We start from the raw sequence: 13,963 nt of genomic DNA, 5'->3' as shown, positions 1-13,963 counted from the left end.
CACATTGCTCTTTTTCTTGCTGGGCTTACATATGGCTGATTTGTCAAGCGATATGCTTCCAGCACGGTGCTTCGCATACTCAAAAGATCAAACAGCACGTATTGATTTTTGATTGTTTGCTTTCTCGCTCTGACATTCTCTGCTCCTGACAGAGGGGGTGTGAGCAGGGGGGCTGTTCGCACCCCTAAACGATACGGACGCTCGTCTAAAAATGCTAAAAGATTACCTTCACGTTGTTCCCTTCTGTGCAGCTGCTTTATCAAGCGACATGCTTCCTGCACGGTGCTTTGTATACTTAAAAGCTGGAAGGGCATGTATTGATTTTTGATTGTTTGTTTGTTTTTCTCTGTCTCTGTCTCTCTCTCTCTCTCTCTCTCTCTCTCTCTCTCTGACATTCTCTGCTCCTAACGGAGGGGGTGTGAGCAGAGGGGCTGTTCGCACACTGACCTAGAGGATACGGACGCTCCTCTAAAAAATGCTGAAAGACTACCTTTACATTGTACCGGCAGTGCTTTGCATACTTAAAAGCCAAACAGCCCTATTGATTTTTGTTTGCTTTTTTCTTTCTCTCTCTCTGACATTCTCTGCTCCTTACGCGCACTCCTTTGAAGAGGAAGATATGTTTGCATTCTTTTAATTGTGAGACGGAACTGTCATCTCTGTCTTGTCATGGAGCACAGTTTAAACTTTTGAAAAAAAGAGACAAATGTTTGTTTGCAGTGTTTGAATAAAGTTCCTGCCTCTCTACAACCTCCTGTGTTTCTGTGCAAATCTGTGACCCAAGCATGACAATATAAAAATAACCATATAAACATATGGTTTCTACTTCGCGGATTTTCACCTTTCGCGGGGGATTCTGGAACGCAACCCCTGCGATCGAGGAGGGATTACTGTATGTTATTATTTTACATGCTAATAGCTCACACACCTTTTACATGAAATATTTTGTACTTCATTGATTGAACAGCATTACACTAATGTAGAATCTCCTAACTGACTGCAAAATCAGTTTTGCTACTAGCCTAGCTACACTGCACATTCTCTTTCAAAAATGCCAAAATAAAAACCCTCTTATAGTTCACAGCAATCCAAAGAACACACATTCATTTTGAGGAGTAGGAAAGATAAATCCCATCACTATGCTGATGTGATGCTTATATTAGCAGCAAAGTAAAAAGTGCTACCAAGCAACATTCTCTCGACAAGCACAAGGAAAACACATAGCATGCACAAACATCATCTCTGGTGTTGCTTTTAAACACTATTTAGTCACCTCACAATGACAAAATACCTGTTTACAGAGTGGACAATGCCAGTGTGAACTATGGAAAGCACAACAGTGTATTTCAAAAATTGAAACTGACTCAAAAGGGCATTCTTGCTGACAATTGTTTAACTCACATATTGCACAACAGCAAATATGCTGTTGTAAAAATGAGGAATCTAATTTTATTCTGTAGTAATATTAATCACCCCGTGACCCTGTGTTCGGTTTCAGCGGGTTGGAAAATGGATGGATGGATAATATTAATCAAAAATGTTAAACTGTTTCTTCATTATGTTTCCTTTTTATATAATGTAAAAAGTATTACAGATGATAAGTTAATGATAATAATTATAAGATGCACTGCGGGTTCATTTTAGTTTTTTTTTATCAATTTGAACTTTATTTTTATTTATTTATTATTGGATTTGGGGTTTGGGGCTCAGAAGCACCCCCAACTGATTAAGAGAAGACAACCAAGATTACATTTTAGCAAAATGTTAAGCTGAAAATATAGTACAGCACTGCAGCTGTGACATCTGCTAAAACTTTGAGGTTGTATGGTATGATTTGTTAAACATATTTACCTTGGTTCTGCTTTTTAAGAAAGTTAAGTCTGTAATGTGTAAATACAAGTTTAAACTTGCTTCCTTGCTTGTTTTTTCACCATGTCTTGCTGCCTGGGGTTGTATGGGTTGTATTGCAACTCTTCAATTCCACCCAGAGGGTAAACGTTAACATTATACAAAGTTACTGTCTGTTATACCTGCATTTTTATCACTCTTTAATTTAATATTGTTTTTTATCAGTATGCTGCTGCTGGAGTATGTGAATTTCCCCATAGGGATTAATAAAGTATCTGTCTATCTATCTATCTATCTATCTATCTATCTATCTATCTATCTATCTATCTATCTATCTATCTATCTATAAGCTCAAGTGTTCTCAAGCACATAAGCCCAAAAAACTACTAAAAATGCCCACTAGGATGGGATTTATCATCAAACTCTAGCTAGTAATAATGGCAAATACAGGATATTTATAACATAAAAGGTCTATTCTTATAAAAATACTCTGAACAAAAGCAAGCTCTTTTGAGCACAAAAGGAATTGCTTGAAAGTGCAAAGGCAAACAAGTTGAAATTACAAATCCAAAGAACAGTCAAATTACTGAGCACAGTAGTCAAAAATCCAGTAAAATCACAATAAGCACAAAAATATCACACTCCAAGACACCATTCCCAAGCACATCTGAATGTACCACAAGAAATTGTGGGTTGTTTTTACAGGGCTGAGGGCAGTCACTTGTGGTGATGGGCACATGACCCAACCTTTGGGGGAGCAATCCAAAAAACACAAGGCACATAATGCAAGCATAAGGAATAAAGAAAATAATAAGCAAAAGCAACTTTAACAGTACTCAATAATGAACAACAAAGACATAAAACAAGAACATGAATCCCATCCAGTTGAGAAACCCTGGCTCAAATACAACAGGGGGCTAAAGATTAGTGGAGGTTGAAAGTGAAGTCACAGTATCAGTCTGGGTGAAGCTATTCCAGAGTCCCAAGTGTAAGCTGTCTCTTTCCCAGACAGGTGAGTGTAACGTTAAGAGGGCACGAGGTGGACATTCAATCTCTGTGTATCTACATAGCACATTTAGGAGAGAGTCATCCCAAAACCATTCCACAATAAAGCGGTTGTAAATGTTATGTTCACTATATATAGCCATTTTAGCATTTCAGCTAACAGGACAGCACAATTGAGGGAATTCTGTGAATGAGTGAAAACTGATGATTGCTATCTTTTCTGACATGTTGTGTCAAGGTAGTTGTCATTAGTGTCTTCTGTTTACAAGATACTTAAGTTACTTGCAGAGTTTGAGTGAGAACGAATGCTGAGCAGTACTGTTGACATGCTTGAGAGAGGGGAGAAAAGTGTGAAACTCATCCAAGGCTTGTTTTGTCTTCCTCAGTTAAGCTTTGAAATGCATTGGTTGTATTGTGGCACAGGTAGCCAAATCAATGTGCACCACCTCAATATATAAACTAATGACCTACCCGAATGGCAAACGTGAAAGAGGGTTTAGGGATCACTTTGTTACTTACTGCAAACTCCAGGCTCAGGCAACTTAGTTCAGATCTAGCTAAGAAATGTAGGGCAGACTTCATTGTTTTCTATAAAAGTGCCAAAATGTACTTAAGACACAGTTAAAATTTCACTAAAAAGAGCTTACATAGCCAAGTATCTAAATGGAGCCCCAAGTGTTCTCTGCCATTTAAAGAGATCTGTGAAGTAGTTAAGGGAAGTAATCTCAAAGACATGAACACAGATAAGATTATATGAGGAATGAGGAAACACAACAGTGAGGAGGAGGAGTATCTCAAACTCCTAACCCTCTGAGCAAGAAGATCTTAAGAAGGTGAAGTTCAATATATTATCCATTCCATGCAGTATTGCTCACAAAAAATGTGTTTTGTCAATGATGTGTACAGCACAGAGAAAGGAGAAAAACTGTGTTGTGGTGGACAGTATCAAAGTAGAACTTCAAATATGCATGAACTTCTCAGAAGAGTATACTGTGTAAAGATGCAAGGCACAATGAGATAAAGAGGTGGGGCTCCAGGTGACACCCTGTTTAACTTCCAGATGGAAAAATAAAGAATAAAATATGAAAGTGACTGTTTTCATTCCATTGAAGTGTCATCTTGTAAAAAGTATTATCTTGCAGATCAGGTCTAGGAATGAATAGTGACTTTCAGTGTGGAGTCAGTAGTGTCTGTGCCAGAAGTGATGTTAGTAATCTTCAAGTGCCTTCTCTTCTATGTCTGCACATTCTTATTGTAACCAGTTTCACAATAATTGTGTTATTCTTTAAATTGATCACATTGTTCTGTCCTACAATTATTTGTAAGATATTTCTAAATATTTGTATTTTTTACTATAGGTTTAAATCTTTATGTCTTTTTTGCCATTTTCTTTTTAACTGACACTTTTCTATAGTGTTTTCTCCCTGAATTGCATCCAAATGTTGATGATTAGCAATGAATATTGCAGACACAGCCATAAACAGCAATGAATACTAAAGGGGAATGATAATTTCACCGCCATTTTTACATGTCTACTCAGTAAGAAACCTTTCTTACAAATGAACAGATGAGTGAATATGGTATTAAATTAAATGATTAACTTTACCATTTATCTGTTTCAATATGTGGATTCATGTGGAAAAAAAATCTACATAAAAGGTTGAATTGAAAAGAAAATAGCAAAATAAAATTAAACATTTAAAACTTTTGGCAAAAATACATATAGTACTTTTCTGAGTTTTTTTAGAACAGGAGAATAAATGGGGCAGATCTAAGCTCACAAGGAATGTTGCACTGATTGTGAAACTGGTTGGAATAGAAATGTGCAGCCATAGTGTTCCCCTCAGGCTGAACCACTTTAGTGTAAGAGAGACTTGAGTATCAGTGTGTCTCACACTGAGATGTGACACTTTCACATCCACATTTTCGTTTCACTGACAAGTAAATTTGTGAGTGCATCCTTAAAACAGGCTAGCACAAGATAAAAGGATTGAACAGATAAAAGTATGCAGAAGCATGGTGACAGTGACACCTGTGGATGAAATGAGACAGAGGAAAAATACAAGTATCAATGTATAGAGAGAGTGAGAAAGAGTTGAAGAATAAAGAGGTCAAAAATAAATGTGCATCACATTATTTAAAGTATTCACTCAGCCAATAGTCTACATGTTACATACTTTCCAATGAAGGCATTAGGAATGGTTGGCAGTAGTGCTGGGCGGTATACCGGTTCATACCAAAAACCGTTTTTTATTTTTTTTATGATAAGGATTTTTCTTATACCGCAACACCGGTTTAAATTGCCTAAACGACATTCGGAACGTGGCGCAGCGGGAAACTGTTCAAGTGGGGACCTTTTTCACTGCTACACCGCTAAACACAGATTTGCTGCACAGGGGCTCTTTTTCACTGCTACTCCACTAAATAGGTAGTGGTAGTGTAGGTATTGCACGGTGAAAATGGACAGAGAACATTCCGAAACTGAAGCTAACAATAAAGTTGAACATAATGACACAAAAGAACTTTTTCCAAAAAAAAGGAACCATGTCCGTTTCCTGGAGATACTTTGGTTTTAAAAGGTCGGATGTGGACCATTATGTTCAAATGTGTAAATACTGTTTCTATACTACTGGATAATACTGCAAGCCCAGTTGTACTTGTTTTATTTGTTTTCAATACAGTGTAATTTACCTGGGTACTGTATAATAGTGTGATGACATGTTGACTTTATTCTTGACATTTCCACTTTAATCTCGACGCTTATGACGAGAATAAAGTCGACATGTTGACTTTATTCTCGAAATTTGTCATTAAAGTAGAACATCGTAAACTAAACATCATAAAATGAATATTTAATTTACTAGATTTTCTCAAACCCCGTCATAAGTTATATAGCACATTAAATGCTTTGTGTTAAGTGTTCCCCGAACTTCTTAAACTGACTTCCTCTTGCACAGCGATCGCCACACAGAATACATTCACTTCATGATATTCCTGCTCTCTGAACATTTAGAATGCTAAGATAAATACTTGATATAATTTTCATGGTGAAATGCATTAAAGCATGCATTGATCATGTGGGGGCACGGCGGTGTGGAGGTTGCACTGATGCCTCACAGCAAGGGTGTCTCGGATGTACCCTGCCTTGCATTTGCATGTTTTTCTGGTGGGTTTACTCGGCGTGTTTCAGTTTCCTTTCAAAGTCATGTAGGATGTGGGATTTTGTTATGCTATATTGACCCTGCTAGTGTATGTTTTGCTCGTATTCACCCTGTGATGTACTGGCGACTCGTTCAGGGATGCGCACAACCCTGAATGGATGGAATAATTAAACATGTATAACGAAGATATTTTTAAAGTTCTGAACACTCCGTGGGCTAAGTTTATAACTAGATTTAATTTCACAAAGACGTTTATCATGTGGTGATTGGTTATGTGGAGAAAGAAAAAGGAAGGATAGGAACTGGGGTTTTGGTACGTCAGATAGAGACAGCACGCGTGCAATAAAGAAAGCCCGCTCAGAAGAACATGCATTGAATTCTGTGTTCGTGTCTCCGACCACCAGATCACAAACCCAACATTTACACAGCATTTAAGTTAAACCTGTGCGATACCCATTCATACATCCAGTTTTTTGGCGCCTCGTCACACCTGCCATAAAGTTCTCTACACTGAACATACACCTGGGGACCCCTTACTGCGAGGGAGCAGCACTACCACCTCACTACCGTGCATGTTTAATACCTGCTTTAATGCATTTCATCATGAAAATGATATCAAGTATTTATCTTAGCATTCTAAATTTTCAGAAAGCAAGAATATAATGAAGTGAATGGATTCTGAGCGGTGATCGCTGTCTCATCTTAGTGCGGAGGAAGTCAGTTTAAGAAGCGTAGTGATTAACAACTGGGTCGGGGAACACTTAACACAAAGCATTTAATGTGCTGCATTAACTTATGACGAGGTTTGACAAAATCTAGTAAATTAAACATTGATTTAGGAAGAAGTTTAGTTTACGACATTCTACTTTAATTATGAAGTACACTATGAGAATAAAGTGGAAATGTCGACTTTAATCTCGACATAAACGGCGAGAATAAAGTGGAAATGTCGACTTTATTCTCGACATATAGTTTGTTTTTTTCTTCCCTGTGTCCGTATTTTTTTTTCTTCACCATGGCCCTAATATGATTCCGTAGGGCTATACCACAAATAGCATTATAAATGCAAGTTGCAGTCCGTATTAATGCAGTTTGCCTAAATGATGGTTTAGTTGGTAAAGATGTCATCACCAAGTTGCACTTGTTTTATTTTATTTTAATTTGGTGAATACTGTGTAATGCACCTGGGCTTGAAGCCTTGAAGTAATAGTGCAATTATCAGTAATAATACTATTATTTATTTTATTGTTATTATTTATTAGTTTAAATATTATGCAGTTTAATGATGGTAAAGTTGTTTAAAAAGTCACTTTAACGTGTCAGTGGACAGAGATTGTTAACATTAACAGAAAGTATAGTTGGTTTACAAAAAATATTTACTATTTATTCCTTTTCTAAGACATGTTCAGTGCAGTACAACTTTTGACAAGCACTTCTGGATATTTTACTAAGTCTAAATGCCTCTTTGGATGGTTGAAAATATGTTGTCAAAATTATTGTTTAAGTTTTTGCAAAATCTGTCGTGCAATGTGATTCCTTCTCTTCATTAGTGCCACCACCTTGAAAACTATCACTTTATGGGGCCATGCAAACCTGTATTAATACTTGTGTGCACATTAAAATGTTTTTTTTGTACAATGTACAGTGCTCTTGACAGTGGAATAGGTTATTCTTAGCCAGTAATTGCAGTGGAAGATGTGGTTAACATCCACTCATGCATGGGGGAAAAAAATACCGTCGAACACCGTGAAACTGGGATAATTTTGAAAAATACCGTGATATAGAATTTTGGTCATACCGCCCACCCCTAGTTGGCAGGCACTCTTGCATCACCACTGAACCTAGCAAAATACCAAGAAGACCGAACTATCAAACTGAAAGTTTTGTTACACACATACTAACAAGGAGGAATAACATAGGAAAACCTACATACAAAGTTAGCAGAATATGTAACAAACACCTTCATCCACTTTGGGGACTACCTAATACAAGTTCTGTGCCCTATCTACTCAGTTAGGTAGCCTGTCCATTTGCCCACTTCTGTGTACCAATCTCACAGCACCAAATACTCCTTTTACCACTCATATCTCTCTCTATTTCATTCTGTCTTGCTTGATCAATGAACCCTTTTCCAACCTGCTTGTTGAGTGCTTGACCTCAACTCACAGGGAAGCTAGGTCACACCTCTGTCTAGAAGTTTCTGGTCTTCCTGCATACCATTGATCCTTCCATTGACTTCTCTGCTGTCTACAATACACAGTTCAGTGACACAGAGGGCTAGCATTAATATGAAAATAACGATCTGTTGGGCTGCTGTCCAAAACCTAGGCCACAAGGTTCAAGATGCAGCCTAATAACAAAACATCCAAAACAACTCTAGAAGAATGCTTCTTTCTGTTTGGTTGCCTGTACAGGCCCACCAAACAGGCGTAAAGGTTTTTATAATCCAAATTCAGAATAAGAACAGGGGAACCCTAAAACCTCTGGTGTACAATGACAGCAACAAAGTGTTGTTACAGTATATTTAAAAGATATATTTAACAAAGAGAGAGAGAGAGAGATAGGTTAGGAGTATGTGCTGATACAGCGCATTGCCGCACCCACCACATGACAAACCAACTCAGGATTCCAGATTAGGACCCCCAAAACAAAGTCAATAACAAAAAATGGCCAAAGGCAAACCTAGAAAAACCAAAACCAGTCTGAAATATAAAGATCATAAATCAAAACAAGCCAAAGTTCATATATCAAAAAAATCAATACAAGAAAGTACTTGTAAAACTAGCAAAATCCAGATCTGAAAGAGAGCTAAAGAATTGAAGTAAATTGTAATACTACAGCACACTGCTAGGCTCTTAAATAGTACTGAGGGCTGAAATATCAAGTGGCCCTATCTTCATAATCACGCCTGGTAAATAGAACATTAATCTTAGAAATACCTAATTAACATAATAATAATGGGTCAGATCAACAAAATAATACTTGTAAAATAATAATACAATTGAATGAAAATGCAAACACAATTTACAAAATAATAATATAAATAACTGCGGTGAGTTGGCACCCTGCCCGGGATTGGTTCCTGCCTTGTGCCCTGTGTTGGCTGGGATTGGCTCCAGCAGACCCCCATGACCCTGTGTTCGGATTCAGCGGGTTGGATAATGGATGGATAATATAAATAAATTAAAGCCCTGGTTATCATATTATTGTAATGGCCATTTAATAGTACAACAACCAGTAATAATTCCTAAGAAACAGGATTATTCTTACCCAGGGAAATAAATGGACATCATATTCTGGCACCAGGGGGAATTAGCATTAAAGACTAGGATGAAAAGAAGAGTTAAAGAGAGTTCAGAATATAAACCAGAATAATAAAAGAAGCGAAATGACAGCCAGATAGCAAAAGACAGATTAAATGAGATGTGTTACACATTTTCAAAAAAAAGATGAAATAGACATTCTACCATATTTAAGAAAGTGTTTTTTTTATTATTTTGAGTGTATGTGATTAATAACTGGATCTCCTCTTGCAAATGCCTTAAAATAAAAGTAATTTACTTAATCTTGTGATTTTTTATAGTGTTTTCTTTAAAATAGGTACTGACTATGCATGAAAACAATAATGTTAGGAGTTGCTCTCACCTACTAGCTTGTTTTCTAGATAGCATGACGCATAGCAGTGGCCATATTCTTGCTTGGAGTTTGCAACTGCTCAGACCCAGGGGAATTTATCATGCTCCAATTAGTCAGGTTAAACATCTTAACCATTCTCACTGAAGTAGACAGCAACCTATTGAATTGTTCTTTGTTTACGTCATAGAGAAAGGCCATAAGCAACATGTCATTTGTAGAATACTACATTAATATTGCAGATAACACGTCTGTATTTCAAGCAATGTGATGCAGGGAAAACTAAGATGCGGAAGTAATGATGGCATCCTTCAGAACAACTAGAGTTTATATAATACTTTTTCATTTGGTTCTTAAGCATATCATTTTATAAATGAAATAATGAATTGAATTTGAGTAATATACTGAGAGTGTAAATAGAGATTTTTATAAACATTTAAATAAAAATAGGTGAAAACATAGTTTGAACTCAGTTTACTATACAACCCTGAAGTTTTGTCAAATTAGGAATGAATGTACCTGTATTATTACTTACTAGCTGACATTCCCAGTGTTGCCCAGGAGAAAAATGAATTGTTTTTTTTTTTAATTGTTTGCAAAAAATATAATAAAAAAAAAAACAACTTTAAAAATAAAAATAAATTAACAAACAATGAAGACTCACTAATGTGCTTCTCTTGCAGTCTTGTATGTATGTTATCATCCAGTTGATGCTCAGAACCAGCCAACTCTATTTAATTTCAAAAGCAACAGGGGTGCAGTGGTGCTCAAACATAAAGAATGCTGGCATTCACCTACAGTTCGCCCTCTGGTGGTCATTCCGAGGGTCAACTGGATGATAACATGCATACAAGACCACAAGATCAACCCCCACCCTACACAGAAAAGGGTGGGTTAGGGTTGATTTCACCCTACAGTATTTTTAGTTGACCAACGAGAAACATGTATACCAAGTTTCATGACAATCGCTGCAGCCGTTCGGAAGTGATGCTGGAAAATACATCCATGCATACATTGACTTATGTATATATATACAGATTTTGTCATGATAATATTTTACACGTTATAGTTCCTCTCAGATACCCTTAAGCATAAATTTTAAAAAAATGTATTTGGGTTTTTGTGTTGAACTTCTGGTTTCTCAGGCAACCATTCATTCTGGTGGTAGCAACCATTGTGAATTGTGAAGGTTTACTGAGCATAAAATAGTTTACATTTTTTTCAATTTTGATGACCACTTTTTTGTTTTTCTTTTTTCTTTTCATAAAAGTAGTTTTAATTCTACATAACAACTTAAATTAACCAAAGGAGTTTAACAAAAAACCTCTTTAAATATTATCATGTTTGTCTATCCATTTACAAATCCACTTACAAGAAAAAGAGAAATGTTTTCATAAAATTAAGCAATTGATCCTAACTTAAGTCCTTCTTCATTCCTAACAAAGATGTTTATCAATTTTTAATTTGATTCAAAAATTAGGAAGAGAATAACAAAATAAACAAAGATATTTTCATAAATTAATTTGACCACTTATTATTTTGCTCTATTATTTCCAGAAATGCTGTAAATAAGTCATGCAAATAACAACTGTGATATTTGGATTAGATAAGTTAACACCAATATTTTAATTTATCTGCTTATTTCAGTTGAGAGGATATCAGCAACATGCAACTTGAAACAGAAGTTGTAAGTGAATGTAACATTCCCAAAACTCAGTGAGGGACTAAAGAGCTTATCTTGTTCTCCACTATACTCAAAACACCATATTTCTGTATTGAGCAAAAAAAAAAAAATCCACTTTTTTTTAAAGGTTAGTTATTTCATAATCTTAACATATCACACCTTTGTTTTTTTAGTAAGTTTTATTAGGCTTTCAAATCATTTTACAGAATAATATCAGTACAACATTCCAAACTTTGAAGTTTAAAATGAAGTTACTCAATATTAAACAGAAAGCTATGTCATCCTTAAAGAGTCCACAATGAGGTAATCAGACTGTGTACTGAGACATCAAGAGGAGAAAAACAAAACAAAATAAAGAGCTTAAGCAGGAGCCGGCACACTTATTTTGTAAGAGCTTTAAAGAATTCTTGCCAAATTCTGAAGAAGCTTTGAACAATTCCTTTTAAAGAAAATGTCATTTTTTCTAGTTCTAAATGATACAGTATAAGATAAGCTTTCCAAATGAGGTATGGAGGAAGGGTTAGAATCCTTCATTTGATTTAAGAAAAGTTAACACAAAAGCAATGTTTTATATGATATCATAAGAGATTTTTCATTGCATGATCTATTCCCATTTGGAGTTACTTTAAATAATGCTGTTAAAGGAGTGTGAGTAATTTTAGAACCAGCACTACAGTAAAAATAAAGGAATATTTCACCCCAGAAAAGACTGAGTTTGGCACATTTTCAAAAATGGCTAGGCCAGCGCTGGATGGTATATTTTACAGTTAGGGTGCTTTCTCTGAAAGATTTTAGATCATTTTAATCAAGAAGGATGCACAAAATGTTTAATTTTGAACTGAATTACACTATGATTTGCACAGATGGAAGAACAATATATGCTGTGAATAAACAAATCCAGTTCCTTACATGCAATTCTAATTGGGAAATCCCTTTCCCATCATTGCCTTTGAATGCACCTTGGTATTAATTGAAGAATCTGGAACTAATATGCTAGCATCATCATTGCAACCTATTTTAGATTTGAGCATGTGTATGGATGGAAGATTAGGAAAATTAAGCAGACTCCTTACAACAAGTTTTCTAAGATATACATAGAAAGAATAGCGTGTTACTGGAAGACTGTATGTAAAGCATGCATGTTCTAAAGGTGCATGCATATTATCAATGTGGAAGTCTGTGAAGTTCCATATTCCTAATGACTTCCATAAACGTAATACTGTGTATGGTAAAGAAGATTCAAATGTATAATTATTGTGCACCCAAAAAACTAAGAATATTTAATGATTTAAAAGTGCTTCTTACATTAGTAGCAACAAAGCAGGCCAACAATTTAGCCAAAATAATACAGCGAAGACATTTAACTCTGTGTAATAAAATAATTAATTATATTTAATCCTGTAATTAAATATATTATTTATAGAACATATGTCTTATATCTAAGATACCTCATATTATTGATTGAAGAGCATAAAACAGTGTATCAAACAAATAAATGTTAACCCAATACACTATGCATTATTCAGACTACTTACCAATAAACACAAGGTATACATGGTGTGGCGGATGGCCGGGGTCTATGCCCGACCGGGACACCCCTACGACACTGGATCCGGGGGAGCAGCCATGGGATGCATGCTACTTCCCCCTGTTGGGCTCCATGGCCACCGCCCGGGGGAGCTGCAAGGCTTAACGAGCCTGTCTGGGTGGGAGCGCAGTCACACCCGGAAGTGCAGCTAGAAGTAGGTCAACGAGCACCTGCAGCACTTCCGGGTGGGCTATAAGAGGAGCCTGCCTGCACTACTCAGGACGCCAGAGTCAGGATGACGACAACGACGACTTGCCCTGGGAGGAGTGGAGTAAAGAAGAGTGTGGTTTGGGGTGTTTTATTTGTGATTTGGGACTGTGTTGTGCCTGTGGGGTTCACGGGGATGACATGCCCCACAGGTGAAGAAAAATAAATCTTTTGTTTATTTTGCCCATGCCTCTGGTGTCAGTCTGTGTAGGGTTGACGCCAACCAATCGCCTTTATCACAATGGAAATACAAAAAGAAGGAAATGAAAAATGGTAGTGCACAGAACTCTTTCATCAAAAACTGCCCAGAGAAAGGGTACAGATGACCAGACCCCAAACAGATATTCTGGCATGCCCAGAAAAGTGCCTGAATGAATGAATGAATGTTAGTATTTTATTCCTGAAAGCGTAATCTATCTCCGCAACTTTCTAAGACATGGCATCTCCAATGTAACTGATTGTGGCTTTGACATGACATCCATGAAATTCCTATAAATTACCTTTTACTTTTTTGCTAATGGCAGCTTTCTCTAAGATATTTCAGATGCTACATGTATCAGCAAAGCGATCTGAAAAATGTGCCTCACTTATGTGCACACATAGCAGTTACTTGGGACAACAACCTATCACAGTGAATTTCCACAGAATAGCAAGAAGGGCAATCTAACTTAAACATTTTCTAAGCAAAAATTATTGATTAGAGACCCGCTTCATCACTTCTGTCGAGTACCTCACCATTTAAATAAACGCTCTGAAGACTCTCCACTTTTAAGTAATGCCTATGCCCATATGTTTATTAGTGCATGTTTCAATTTGGGATTTTGTAATGGAATAAGG

The sequence above is a fragment of the Erpetoichthys calabaricus genome, chromosome 6, assembly GCF_900747795.2.
Source record: "Erpetoichthys calabaricus chromosome 6, fErpCal1.3, whole genome shotgun sequence".
NCBI lineage: Eukaryota > Metazoa > Chordata > Cladistia > Polypteriformes > Polypteridae > Erpetoichthys > Erpetoichthys calabaricus.
The sequence above is the reverse complement of the archived record's forward strand: the minus strand, read 5'-3'. Positions refer to the sequence as shown.